Genomic DNA, 15,434 nt, shown 5'->3' on the forward strand with positions numbered 1-15,434 from the left:
TATTTAAAAAATCATTAGTTAAAACAGAATACTTCATAATGGATTGTACAGTTTTATTATAACAAATAGAAAAAACAACACACAGACACAACACACAGACACAACACACTTCCTTATTCCTCATTATGTATAGTTTATAATTACAGAGCTTTTGTGGTCTATATTTACATGTTATTGAACTCAAAAGCAATATTTTATACTTAGAAAAGAAAACTGTGTTCCGGTTTGTGAATGTCAGACATGTGCTATGACAGCTGCACATGAACAACCATTTATGGTTTCAAACCACAGAATACATTATTTTCTGTACGTCCCCATTTTCGGCTGTTAGACACAACTCTTCCATCACGATCATCATGTCTGCTTCCTCCTCCGGTCAATGTCAATGTGGAGGTGGAGGCGACCCAGATTTCTTTTGAACCTCTGCAGCAAAACAAAGAAATTAAATGATCAAACATTGATTTCTGCCACATCACATAACAAATGTTTAACATTTCAGGGCACATCTACGACAAGTTGTGTTTAGTTAAATCATACCTGTGAAAATAAAAGAAAATAAAAACTATTTTTTTAATTATTATTTATTTATTGGCTGTTACTTCACCAGTCAAATTTAACCACAAGTCAGAGGTGACAAGTTCTGCCATAGAAATGAGGACAGACAGACAAACAATCCTTTCATTTGTTGCACTCAGGTGCTGTAAAGAGCAATGCAACTACAGCTCATAACCACAAAAGGAAAATAAAGGCGCCCACTCAATGCCAGTATAAACTCATATCATCATAGCAAACAGTCAGAGGTCATAGACGGAGTCACAGCACGATAAAAAAAGGAGGGCACTTGATTTATGGACATCTGACAACAGAACGTTTGTACGAGCTACTGTATCTGTGTAATACAACACAATGTGGGGGATCATATCATAGTTCATTAAGGAGCAGCACCTACACTGTAGTGAAGTCAAATGAAAATAATGAGCTGGATATTTGCAATCAGTATTTAATGAAATAACTCCCATGTAAGTACATTGCTGTATTTATTAAATGACTGACCGTCTCTAGTTGTCCCATACCTAAAAACTACATTACCCTTCTGGGACAATGGTAAATCTGTTGACATTCAGTGGTCATACAGTGTAACCCCTATGTTTTATATATTCATCAATAACGCTGCCATGTGAGCTTTAAGAGATTTTCCTACAGCCCAACCAACCAACCAACCAACCAAACAAACAACTACCCAAACATTGCACTAAAGTTCACTCCCTCACAGATAACAGAGCAATCAACATGCCATGACATTTTCCATCGAGATCCAACGATTATTCTCTGAGTAATCAATGAAAATGTTGTGAAACATCTCACAATGTTAAAGATGGGTTCTTCCCTGATCCTTACCACGCAATTCCAAGTAACTATTATCTGTCAAGCAGTTCCTGTGTAATCCTTCTGAATATCAGATAAACAAACAGATGAGAACTTAACCTCCTTGGTGGAGGTAATAATGGGCTTCATCACAAAAGGGTATCCTACTATTCTACTAATAGAATTTCTTCCACTGTTTGAAAAGTTGATTTCATGGCTTTGCTAAAGTTCAGTGTGTGTTATCAGTTAGAGACAGAATGATCACACTATGATCGCTATTTGATCAAAGTACAGGTGAAGAGTGATGATTCGTACAATTATGCATCCATTAGTGAATCTAAAAGAACAATCATCTAGAGAAACATTAATTGTAGGATGATGCAGAATGTTAGAAATAGGTGTAGCCTAAAAATGAACAACCTGTGTAAAATGTCCCGAATAATGCGCTGATGTTTTTCAGAAATATGAACTCAGAAAGATCTTTATTGCCATTTTATTCACTAAAGATAAAATTGCAAGAGGCTTCTGTCGATAGTCAAAGATTATATATATATACATAGTAAATTGTTATGTTTTGTGGGGAGAGGGTAAGGGAGCAGATGGACCCAAAAGACAGAACAAAAGGTTTTCAACAAAAAGTGTCCTTTAATGATGAAGGTAGGCAAACAAAGCAAACAAACAAAATCCAAAATAACGGCAACTCAAAAATGCTCTTAAGCAAAAACCAGGGAGACACAAGGAAACACTAGAGACTTACAGCTACGTAAGTCATCTTACAGCTATGTAAGGAGACTTACAGGAACGATGAGTGGTGGAATGACACATGGGAAGACATGGTACAGCATCTCATAACAACGAACGGACAAAGACCCAGGGAGGCACAAAGACTCAAATACACACTGAACTAATGAGAGGGACACTGAAATGAACACAGAGGGGAACACTGAGAGGGACACTGAGTGGGACACTGAGTGGGACACAGGAGAGGGACACAGGAGAGGGACACAGGAGAGGGACAATTCCAAACATAAGAAAACACAGTCCATAATATAAAAGAGGACCAAAAACACAGGAGACATGACAGTAAATAATCAAAACAGTCATAGCAGCGAGTGGAAATTATATAAAACATAAATAACAACATACAGAAAATAAACACACACACAAGCACACGTCCGAATAATCTTGTATTTGTAGTTTTCAGCAAATGTATGTAAGTCAACAGGAAACATTGGTGCATTTGATAGGGGTTATTATACCATATTATATTACATTATATATTTTGCACTATAACTCAAGCCAAACATTTTTGTATGTGTTTGTGTTAATGCTAATTGCTTTGGCTACACAGATTGTCGCTCACAGCTATTGTGGTGTGATTTGGTGATAACAACGAGGGTTTCCCTTAAATCTGTCTCTGAGAAGTTGAAAAGAAATGGTGGCATACCCTCGCCTCACAACCGTTGTGCCCTGCCCATCCTCGCAAAGATGAGGTGGTTGACAAAACACACCTGGCATGAAAAAACATATAAATCTGTGGTGCTTTCCACTGATGGGGGTAAACATTTCACTGCACTAATTTTAATAACACACACCCCTGAGTCAGTTATGGCTGAAAATCAGCTGGAGTTGTTTTTTAGTAGTTGTGAAATGACAGAATTGTACGTTGGTGACTTCCCCTAACACACACACACACACACACACACACACACACACACACACACACACACACACACACACACACAATAACCAGCAGGGTGAAATCTTGCCAACTTGGTATTTCCCTAGGTTTTTCTGTCCATGAAACTGGCTGATATCACCCAGAATGCAACACTGATGTTAATACTTTGATTGCACAGGACTGTCCTAATTATAAATGTTCAAAATTCCAGGTTCTTTACCCAAAACAACATCACATGCTTTTCTACAGAGTTATTGCAATGAAACGTACAATGAGTAAGAGTGATATCTGATTTCACACAAAAGTGCTGAATGCAGGTATTGTTAATGAGGGACTGCCATGCATACTGTGTGTGTGTGTGAGTGTGTGTGTGTGTAAGTAGTGTATTATTATTACTGCTATATCATTATTATTCGTAGTAGTATTTTAAATTCTATTTGAGTGTGTACAAGTCTGAGTCATAACCCATTTATTTATGTGTCAGTGGGTCACTATCTCCTACATTTTTATATTAATCTTATTTGAAAACATAATAATCCTAATTATAACAATAATATAGATTTACATTTAGAATTAAATGTTTCTCTACAACATTTGATTGGTTATGTTGTGTTATGCTGCCTCTGGTCAAGGTAAGAGAACAACTGTGTTCTGGTTTAATCGACTATTTGAGAAGTATTGTTTTAATTAATAATCAACCACACTTCAATTTAACCACAGACAGAACTCAGGATGTGAAAACAGTACTAAAGTGTGACAGTCAATGCATTTGGTAGATAGTGGGTACTAAATTAAATTAAATGTTATTTGTAAAGTGCCAAATAGAAACAGGCATTATCTCAAGACACTTTATAGACATAATTAATACGACAATATTACAGCGAAACACAAGAGTGGAGAAAAAAGGGGAAGAGAGGAGAGGTAGGAGGAGAGAAGCTGTTTGGTTCCACGGAAAGAGAGAAGTCTCACCATGTAAAAACATTTCAGTCATTTGTCCTGTTGATCTGCTGGAGGTTTGTCTGAAAAGATTACTTGGGTGTCACCATTTGAAAATTTATTTGATTCAGTTTGGAGACATTTTTAACAGAGTCACAAACTTAGAAAAGAGAAACAAAACCTGAAAAAGGGTCTATTAAGGTGCATTATGGGAAGTGTAAGGTCCATTGATACTGACCCTCATAGAATAAAACAAAAGGTCAAGCCGTTCGTCCTCGGTTTCATTATTGCATAGTACTTTATTTAATTTAAAACGCCCCCAAATCAAATAGCTACTGTTGAGTAAGAGTAATTATTCAACATATGATCACAACATTTTTCCAGCTCTGGAGAAATGTCTTGTTTTTATGTTGCACTGAACACTGACAGTGACTCATGATCATGTGCAGCTGCCCTGTCCTCGACCGTGAGCTGACGGACATGAAAGTAAAAAAACATAACTTTTAAGCATAAATTTGTCAAGTTCATGGGGGTGAGACAAAGTTGTTACGTAACAAAGCTGCACAGAGGTTTTCTTCATGATCTACGATCTGCAGCCTGAGAGGTTTTTATCTCAGTTGGGAGGAATGCACTGCAGGTATCATACATCATCATCTCTTCTTGTGAAGTACTGGCTGAGGACTTTACTGTGGACATCTTCCAAAAGCTCGACTTACCAAGATTTTTGAGTAAAGTGAACAAAGAACATTTAAGGCCTTTGTAAAGTATTTCCTTCGACTAACTTCATTAGGTTGCAGTTGTAAAGTTGCCATCAATAATTTAACTGTGGTGGTAAAACACATTTGTTTTGTTTTGACCAGAGAGCAGGCCAAACCAGTTAAAAACAGGGTCTACAGAGCAATTCTCCAGGGGTTTTCATGACGACTGAGAGAAAAGTGACTTGTGAAAACTTTTTACTTTTACTTCTTTCACGGACGATTTGAGCCGTCCCACTGCTCATTAATGTGCACTGAGTTACACTGGATTCAAACACCTCAAAGCCAGAGTCCATCAGTTCAACAAACCCCTGGATGTGCTGGTACCACATACTTACATTGTCATGATACTCTAACCTTACACTTCTTTATATTTTGACTTCATTATTTTTATTCTAATATGGCCCTGATCTAAATTTAGAAACTTTACACTTTATAAAACTCTAACAATGTAACTTGTAATTGAGACTTTTTAAATTGTAATACAGAAACTTAATCTCAACTCTTTTTCTACCACTGCTGTGCTGCTCTAGTTTGATAACCGGCATCAACAAGAGCATCCCTCATTACAACAGCTCATCTCTCACGGACTGATGACTGCTCTCTCTGTGCCACACACACACACCCTCTTTCTTTAATTAAGAAGAATGAGCCAAATATAAAACCAGACATTGAACCACAGGAGTTGGATTTCAGGTTTGGATGTGTCGCTCTGAGGGATTTACTGCCAGTGTTCAGTTAGAACCGCTGCTGCTGTACAAATACAGGACAAACCAACACACTGACAAATGTGTTGCTCTGGACCAAAGTCAGAATTATTTCTTGCCATAAGTGAGTCATCCTCAAGTTTCTACAATGTACTGTCACTCTTTATTGTTTGTGTGCTGAACGTTGTCTGCAGAGCTTTTTATGAACAGTCTGTGGTTCAGTTAACTTTGTGTTCATTCTGCAATCAGTTTATAGTCAGAGTTTTTCACATTTGGTTTATGACTATTCATGTGGCTTATATTATATACTGTATAAGTTGGTGCTATTTTTTTGGTACTTTGGATGTCGGCTATTTCAGAGGTCGATTCAGCGACTGACCCAATCCTCAGACCCAAGTTCACAACTTTTCAAAATAAAATATCTAAAAAGTCAAAGCACAAAACTTGTTTTGTTGCTGCAATGACTTATATCGAGCTGAATAACAGACAAATTGCAGAAAGGGAACTGATTCTATCGGTTTTTGCCATGATAGAGATTTGAAGCAGTCTGTCTGTTCCAGTCCAATATGGTGAAATTAAAAAAATAAACTGTCAAAATGATCGAGGATCTGACCCAGTTGCTGACTGCCGCCGTAGCTTATCTGTACTTCTCAGGCCATAGTTTGCATAATTGTCTCTGGAGGAGGTGCATGTGTCTCTTGTGATCACGTTTTTAACAAGCAACAGACGCAAAAATGAAAAAAACTAAACAAAACAAATATAACCTGGTGACTGGTGCAGCGGTGACACAGACAAAGATAAAGAGATCAAGGAAGTTGTGGTGATAAATGCCGACAGTGCCGGGCTCCGCAGCGGAGTTAATATGTTATGTCCTGTCTCTGTCTGCCACACCCGGCTGTTCCGCCTTTCGCCTGAATAACGCAGAGAATTCGATGCTGTTGTGAACACGTCTTTGCTGCGTTGAGCCTGTGTGAAAGGCAAAATGTGCCAATTCCTGGATTTTACCGAGGTCATGTCTGAAAACGACTTATGACACAGTCGTCAGTGAACTTCAGCATTTGATGCCACACTTGTTGTAGCCTGTTCTCACTAATTCCTGCAATTTGATCTATATCTTGACATTTGAATAAAGTTGTGTCTCAACCCTGAATATAAAGAGATTGTTCTCATGCTGCCTTGTTGGCTGCCTCAGATATTTTTTTATTTATTCAGCTTTAGCAGCTAGTTTCTGTATGACACATAAGGCAATGACAACTCACTGCAGTCAACAATCACAGCTCACCAAGTGGCCATAAGATGTTGGATGTCCAGTCATCTGGAGCATATTTGCTCCGTGTGATTTTATAAGAAGCAAAGTGAAAAACCAAAGGCAGAACTACTTTAGTGCAGTTATTTGTCATGTGAGACTGATTTAACAGAGTGAAGTGCAAAAGACAGTCTTATTAGAGCCTGACTAATGATGAAAACAGGAAGCCGAATGGAAACCACGTTGACATATGTGAAGACAGAAGACAAACATGGAGTAATATTATTTTTTATATTTATATTTGTTTCATTAAATGATTCATAGAGATCAGGAGAGGGACTAGACACGCATTTGATATTTCTTCAACAAAGTTACCTTGTAAAAAAACATTTGAAATAAACCAAACTAAACTTAATTTAACTTCATATTTTAAAAAGTTGGCAATGATTCCTAAGATGTCGTTATCAAGCCCTCATGACAAAGAAATGCAATTGATGCTCAATATTTTACAGTTAAAGGTCCAGTGTGTTAGATTTAGGTGAAAGGGAACTATTGGCAGAAATGTAATGTAGAATAATCCTCATGATGTTTTCACTAGTTTGTTTCATCTAAATTGTATGAATTGTAGTTTTCTTTACCCCAGAAAAGGTCCTTTATATTTAAATACTTTATATTTACATGGAGGGGACCCTCTCTACGGAGGCCGCCATGTTTTTTACATTAGTCCAGACTGGACAAACTAAAACCTTTTGAGTTTTTATGAAAACTGAAGCTACCACAGGTTCTTTTTCATGTTTTGAAGGAGAGGGTGAGGTGAGGGGTGTTCAGCTGCAACATGACACTTAAACACTAGATATCACGAAATTCTACACACTGAACCTTCAAAGGGATAGTTCACCCAAAAGTAAAAACGAATTATCTTTTCACCACTATGCCGATGGAGGGGCAGGTGAAGTGGTTCAGCCTACAAAACACTTTTGGAGTTTCAGGGGTGAACAGTGTTGCAGCAAACTCCAATACAACTGAAATAAATGTTTTTTTTAAATTTCGAGATGAATTTGAATGTTGGGGGTGCAGGGTACCTGTTGTTTTTATGTGTTTGAAGAAGCGCTCACCAGTTACTTCAATTGTATTAGATTTAGCTGCAAAGCTGTTCATCCCTGAAACGTCAAAAGTGTTTTGTGGACTCAAACACTCATCTCTCCATCGGCATAGAGGTGGGTAGATAATGAGTGAACTATCCCTTTAATGTGTAGTAGAGTATTTTTACAGTGTGGGACTGTTATTTTTATATTTATTTGAATTCTACGCCACCGCTGGCATAAAACACACAGAGTGAGCTGGATGCCTAATTCATGTAAACTCTCAGGTTTACTGTAATTCAGTACTGTTTGACCGGCTGTGAGAAACAACTCTGAAAAAAAAAAAAAAAAAAGATGTGAGTGCATTTCTTCTTGTGTGGGTTTGTGGGAGGGCACAGTAAGTTTGTGTGGCTGAGAGAGAGAGAGAGAGAGGAGTGGCAATAAGTCAGCTGACTTTTTGGAAACACCAAAGCCATGTTTCTGACGGCCTTGTGAGACAAGGTTGCAAGAGAGGCAGGATCGAGAGGACTGTTTGCCAGAGTGAGACAATTTACTGGAAAGACCTTAAACCCTGTCTGTTGCTGTGTGTCTCTCTCTCTTACACACACACAGAGGGTGTATGCCACACAACAGGATGGCACGGCGTACTTACAACCACACCAAGGACCAAAACAAAGTGTTTCGCTTTCGACGAGGAACAAACCACATGACAATTGACATCTGGCAATTAAATGAAAAACAGCCCTTCAGCTACTCCTGTGAATAGTTGACACATCACTTCATAATAATTACACTCTATTAGCACTCAGAAGCATGCATCCCTTTGCCAAGGCCCAACAGTCCACATAACTTCTGTCAAACAGCAACAAAGTCTACATTCACGGTGTTCAGTTCCCTAAATATGGCAAGATCCATTAATGTTTCCTGGGAAAAAAACCACTTTGCTCTCAGATGTGAGATGTCACGTTCAAGAGGCCAAAAACATGTTGTTGATGCCACCGTGCCTCCTTAACAGAATATTTCTCCCAAATTGAATGGGAGTTTCTTAAGAGGTTCTTACATGAACACATTCAGGAGGCAGTAAAGGGGTTTGTGAGGTCAGGTGACCTTTGAACATCAAACTTTTTCAGTGACTTTGACCTTTCCTCTCCATGTTCTAATCGGTTCTTCCATGAGTCCAACTAAACAATTGTACTAAATTTAGAATGAGATGGAGAGTGTTGAGGCATAAAAACATCACTGGAGAACTTTGGGAAAGCTCATTGATAAGCAGACACTTGACTCTCTGCCACAGCAGACAGTTGATTCAACTTACACACTCAACTGTACCATCCATGCATCCGTGGCAGTTCTGTGAACTTAGCAGGAAGGTGGCAGGTCCTTCAAGTTCCCTAAATATATTAGTGATGTAGCGCAAAGAATTGATCTGCCCTCGGGGTTGAAAACTTCCTCTTCTGTATTCACACAAGATCTAGAACCCCATCAGAGTTTCTACATAGTGTATTTAGGTACATGTGTCAGTGTATATCTAAGGGGGAGCATTCACACACTCAATAAGTAACAGCCAGTCTCAACAATGCGGTGTGTCTGTTACTTTTTGTGCAGAGACAGGAAACGCTCGTACGATCTCTGAAAACCTTGCACTGAGAGGTTAGAGTTTTGCTGCTGCTGGAACAAGACGCAGCATCTATCTCTGAATCCATTGCATTAAATCTGATTCTAAAACACAGCGCTAGGATTAAACAATATGTGCAAGTGCGAAGAAACCAGGCGTTTATTATTATGTCTTTAAATAAATGCATCTTTATTGATTTTGGCCAAAGAATATTCAACAGTGTAGCCACAACCCTTCAAGTGACCATGAGGCAATGACTAAAACATCTGTTCTGTGCAAAGCTGAAACACTTTGCCTACGCACAGTGTCATGCAGCCAAGATTAACCACAAGACTGTGACAGCAAGAAGTTCATGTTTGATGCATGACAGGCACCAGGCAGACAAACGTCAGTGATAAAATCTGGAAGAGAATACCAGGTTTATTAACTAAATATTTCTTTATTTAAAAATAAAAAAATAAAATAGAAAATGCTTGAGGGGGTTAGCTGGGGCTCAGCAGATGTGCGAGGTGGCCGGATTCGGTCACTTCCCTGTTCACCTGGAACAACCTCTGTGGAGACATCTATCTTCCACCATAACATCTGCTGTGGGTGTGGCTGTGAGGCAAAGTCGCCAGTCAAGGCAACAAACAGGAAGAAAACAGAAGGGCTGCAAAGCCAAATATGCAGGCTGTGAAACCTGTTCGAAAACTTAACAATTGTTTTTAAATTCATTCATGTTAGGGAAGCGTGCATTCATGTGGTTTGTTCTACACGTCAGGGATTCTTTTTAATCTCAATCTCATGCTAGTTATCCCTCTTGAATTATTTCCTCGTGTACATCCTCATTCTTCAGCCTCTACACCTGTGGGTGGAGAAGTTCTCCCATTACCCAAGCCGTTTCACTGGGTCCTGACTTTCTGCAGAGTTTGCCTCTCATACATGAACAATGCAGCTGGAGAGTCTTCCCTCAGGCGCCTTCACAACACCAGAATCTCTGGTGAGGGTTGGTGCAACACACAGAGGCAGGATGTAATGTATTCATTCCTCTGCAGAGATCATGCACTTTGATTAAGGCACATCAACACCGACCTCGGCCCTCAACACCAAAAGCTCTCGACATTTTTGTTGGTGTTTTCTATGGGCGTGGCCCCGCTTTTTCATCCTGAGATATTTGTTCTCTATTTGTTTTGTTCATTTTCATCAACACCCAGAGGAAGATCTCCTGCTGTGTTCTCACATTGACTCAATCAGACATCCCCCAGAGGGAGATGGCTGGAGGAACTCCAGACAACAAAAGCCCCCAATAAAGACACCGAGCTGAAAAAGTATCCAGCACAAGAGCCTGAATCTAAAATTCCCCCTTTTGATTAACAGGACTGTATTCCGAGGTGCGAGTCACACTGAGACATTTGAAACTGAGAAAATCCACAAACCTAAAGTTCCTGTTAGAGGATTTATTCACACAATCCATTTGAACAAATCTCATGATGTAACGTCAACACAGAAAATATTCAAATTATAGATAAATCTACATAGATAGTGTTAGTATCCTGTTACAGTAATAGTTGGTATTCCAGACATAGATCAACACTCAGGTGGATGTATAGAGAAATATCCAGAGAAAACAAGAGAGAACATACAGGACATTATGGAGGAAGCAGAATCACAGAAATGTTCTAATATAAAAGTCTTCATTTAAACTGTCTGGGGCTGGAGTGTCCATTGTATATAACCAAAAAGAGTTCATCTTTTAAGAGCACAGATCTCAAGTCAGACTGAGAGCCAATTATTAACTGTGCAATCTTCCGATAAGAGAAATAAAACTTAACGACCACAAATTACGAAAGAACTGCTGAGTCGTGAGCCCTGGCAGTCTGCTCTACCAGATGCAGCCTGACACACACACAGGCCTGATTTCTGCTAAATCACATGACTAGAACGAAAGCTCTGTCAGTGCAGTTCCAACGTGCGACCGGTAGGGGGACGCTTCACACAGAGTGCAGAAGGACTTTCTGAGAAACTGGCCCACAGTTAGGAAATCCAAATCAGGGTTTCATGGTCTCCACACCCCCCCTCCCTCTCTCATCCTGGCTGAGCTGTGCCTGAACTCTTCTGGCTCTGCTGTCAACAGTAGCAGCTTCTCAAGAGCAAACATGTCACGAAAGGAAATTGCAATCAGAAAGCCTCATTGTGTTTAATTATGAGTGGAATGTTTTCCTTCGTGGCAGTGAATCAGCTCGATTCTGCCAGGTTATGAGTTGATCTAGACTGTGTTTGTTTTACACTCCTTGAGAGTCAGATGGGTAGAGTTTGCAGAATAATGACACCTGACGCAGCGTTATATCCACAACAGAAATATAGTAAAGCAAACAAGTCTTATGACCCATGAAACGTCAAATTAAAGCACATACTTCAGACAACTGTCCCCTTACTAAAACACATTTCAATTCCCTACATGTGGATTTTTATTTGTAAATGGTCTGTAGTGCTTTTTTAGTCTAGATGACCACTAGAAGTGTTTTACAGAACAGTTTTTGTCATTCACACACACATTAATACAGTTCATCTATGTGCAGCACACTGCCCACACAGCTGTTAGGGACAATCTGGTGTACGGTTCCAAGGACACTTCTGCATCCGGAACGCTGGAGATTGGGATTGAACCGCCAGCCCTTCTTGTTAGAGGACGACCTGCCCTACCTACACCCATAATTCCTTTCTGACACGTAATGCATCCCTCCACCAAGTTTCATGGGAATCGTAGCAGTAGTTTTTGCATGATCCTGCTGACTAAAAATGAAAACGTCCTTGGAGTATTTTATATACTGACATTGTCTGATAGACATTTACTGTCAAGGCAGGTTTGTTTTCTAAAAAGTCCCCAATTCACTATATTCAGGTTGTCAGTCATCTTAAGGCTCGTTTTATCTTTGAGGGCAAACCAGCATTTCACCACAGCACTGACAGGTTGTCCCACAAACCATAGAACAACCGCTCTACAGATAAATATGCGACTTTCAAATGTTTTTTTGATCATCAGAGTTGATATTTCTTCTTATTCATGCACACATTACTCCAAAACGATAGCAATAACATTTTGACAAGTTGAGTGATGATACCCTAAAGCTGACACATTGAACACAGTTTGTGTTGTTTGTGTCGCCCGTTCTGAGCTGAGATGCAAAGTTGAGGTCTCAAATCACACACACAGAACACGAAACACAACCTCATCCTCCTGATCCCCTAACCACAGGGTGGGTGGGTCGATCCCCAGTTCCGTGTGAGAAGGTGTGCGGCTAGTGTGTGATTGATGTACGACGGAGAAAGTGCAGCACATAGATAATGTGTATGAATGTGTGGGTGAATAGCAAGAACTGTACTTTGAGTGGTCCAGACTCAAAAAATGACTAAATATTATATTCAGAAAAATCTCATCGGTGAAATGTGTATATTGTGTTCAGTCAAAAGTAATGACTGAACTGTGCAGATGCATCAAGATAATAAGAATTACTGAGTCCTCCTCTAAATTCCCCTGTGATGTATCATTCTAACTCTCTTTGTTCTAAACTTAATCTCACTCCTAACTTTTTTTATGACAACTAAAAATGCTTTGTGCCGACCGACACATAACTGACACCCGGGACACAGCATCAGTTTGTGCACAACATCACCCTGGTGATAGTGTGTGGGAGATAATCTTGTGAAAGCTTGTTCTATCTTTTGTGCCATTAAAATATTTGTTTGCTCAAAGGTTTCTGATACGCTGCCGTTACGTAAAGGCCAGTTCAGCGTGGACTACATATCACTTGCCCCAGACTAGAAGAATCATTTCCTGTTTTTCCTGTATGACTTTTATTCAACAGCTCTGCAGGGGAGATTGTGATTGTAAAAACAGGGATGTGAACCTCTCTCATGTGAAATTTTCACGGTCTCTGTTTCTTTACATGCACTCACACACGTGCAAACCCCCCCACAACCACAACGAATGATCATGTGAGGAGGCACGCCAAGTTTCAAGGTGAGAAAGCAAACAAGGAAAGTACCCAGTGAGTCATTAGAGTGAAGCTGCTGTACTTCCTTTTTCTCATGGGGACCAGATACCAGAGTCAAGGTACATGTTGGTTACAGTCTTCTGACCCTCAGCGCCATCTACTGGTTATTTATAATACAGCATTAATTTAAATCTTGACCAATGGTGACCTCTTGAGTTCACTCATTAAAACTGATGTTTACTTAAAATTGCATAAGGAACATGTGACAGGAAAAAAAAACTTTACTTGAAATAAAAAAGTACAGATTCAATTTTTCTGACTGTCAAAAAATAAAATAATCATCTTAACATTTGGTGGCTATCAGATATTTTAATTATTAAAGTGCTGTATTTCTATTTAATGGTATGTAGCAGCAAAGATACTTTTACCGCACAGTATTGATCGGACAGATTTACTTTACGGATTAGACTTTTAGACACACAGCATAAGAGTAACTAGATAAATGTAGTGTGATGTCAAAGATTAAACAAAAAGCTCCTCACTGACAAAGTAGAACAGTCAAATTCAACTTGAATATTGTCGCATCAGTTATTTGAATTTTGTGATAAAATATATAATTTAATATTCACAGGATCATATCACTTGTATTACTTGTATTAACAGTAATATTAACAAACTTTTAATTCAATAAAGAAAATAAATGCTGAATTTCTAATTCTAATGTGGTACTTTTAAATTACAGGATTGCTACTTTTACTGGATTCTCCAGCACAGTTTACTGATTGTATTTTGTTGGATCATTTAATATTAGTGTGGGATAGTCCTTAAATGTGTTTAGTTAGCCTTCTTAAAAAGTCAAGTTTTTACTCAGATAGGCCTCACTACTACAAATATCTAACAACCATTTAAACACGTCAGAAGTTAATACAATGGACCATCACTAGTAAATTAAAGTACAGTATATAATAGTGTGTGTATAACTTACAGGCCCGTTTCTACACGTATACAGAGAAAACATGATTCGAGTTTTTCTTTATGAAACATCAAACCACCATCTCCTTGTAAGGCTGTCGACTACATCTACAATTTCCAGTCAACAAAAAAAACAAGACTCACCTCAGACGATGTTCCCGTCAGAATAATCCACGTGAAGATTAAAGTGTAAAGGACAATTCTTCCATAAATGTGGTAAATGCTGTAGAAAGTGAATAAAGAAGCAGGCAGTCTTCACAAGCTAGAGCATAATACTTTCACTTTTACTTCAGCCAGCCCTTAAGGTGAAATGCGAAACTGCAGCAGTGACTCCATCTCTAGCTGGGAGCCACAGACATGACACATGAAGTACAATGTATCTGCAGTCATATATGTTGTATATTAAGAAGGAGTTAAACGTTTTTTTTTAAATGAGCTGCTTTCATTAACAGATAAATAAATACAAGATACAATTACATACAGTTATTTTTCTCACTCAAACCGAGATGGAATTGTTTGATCAAGAAATCAGGAATGAGCCTCGTTCGATGTCTTATAATTGAAACGTTCTGAAAAAGCTGTATCTGACCTCAGGAGGAGGCTGACAGGCCGTGGTAGGCCGAGCACTGGGGAGGGGGCAATAAATCACATGACCTGTCAAACACCTCTGGATTGAATTGATTGACGAGCTGAACAGGGAAGTCTGGTGACGACTGATCCAAAGTAACAAGCACTGATTTTCAAAAGAGATGCTGCAGCTTCAATTTGTGAGCAGAACTAAATTCTGGTCACTTAAAATATTCTGTGATGGTTAGAAATCTCTGAGATGATTAGAATCATATAGAATGAAATCCATCTGAAAGGATATAAACCACCAGGGGTATGTGAGAAAATCTTTGTCATTTTGGGTGCATGGACCATTTAAAGAATAACACAAGCAGAACAGGGTTTCACTGAACTCATATTATATATATATATGTTGTATAATATTTTTTTATTTGAATGTTTTTTTCATCAAATTCATTTTGTCAACACAAAATTCAACCTATAGGGGTGCATAGGATTTTTGTATGGAAAGTAAGTGATCAGACTTCACACATG

At 38.8% G+C, this 15,434-nt stretch overlaps 1 long non-coding RNA gene across 1 annotated transcript; it reads right to left on the bottom strand.

The window, feature by feature from the left end:
• Window positions 1-39: 39 nt before the first annotated feature.
• On the bottom strand, window positions 40-14,975 carry LOC138404831 (uncharacterized). The gene is made up of 2 exons (XR_011238595.1): window positions 14,478-14,975; window positions 40-423 (listed from the first exon to the last, which is right to left on the bottom strand). It is a non-coding gene; the product is annotated as an uncharacterized lncRNA (long non-coding RNA).
• Between the last annotated feature and the right edge of the window lie 459 nt (window positions 14,976-15,434).

The sequence above is a fragment of the Paralichthys olivaceus genome, chromosome 15, assembly GCF_024713975.1.
Source record: "Paralichthys olivaceus isolate ysfri-2021 chromosome 15, ASM2471397v2, whole genome shotgun sequence".
NCBI lineage: Eukaryota > Metazoa > Chordata > Actinopteri > Pleuronectiformes > Paralichthyidae > Paralichthys > Paralichthys olivaceus.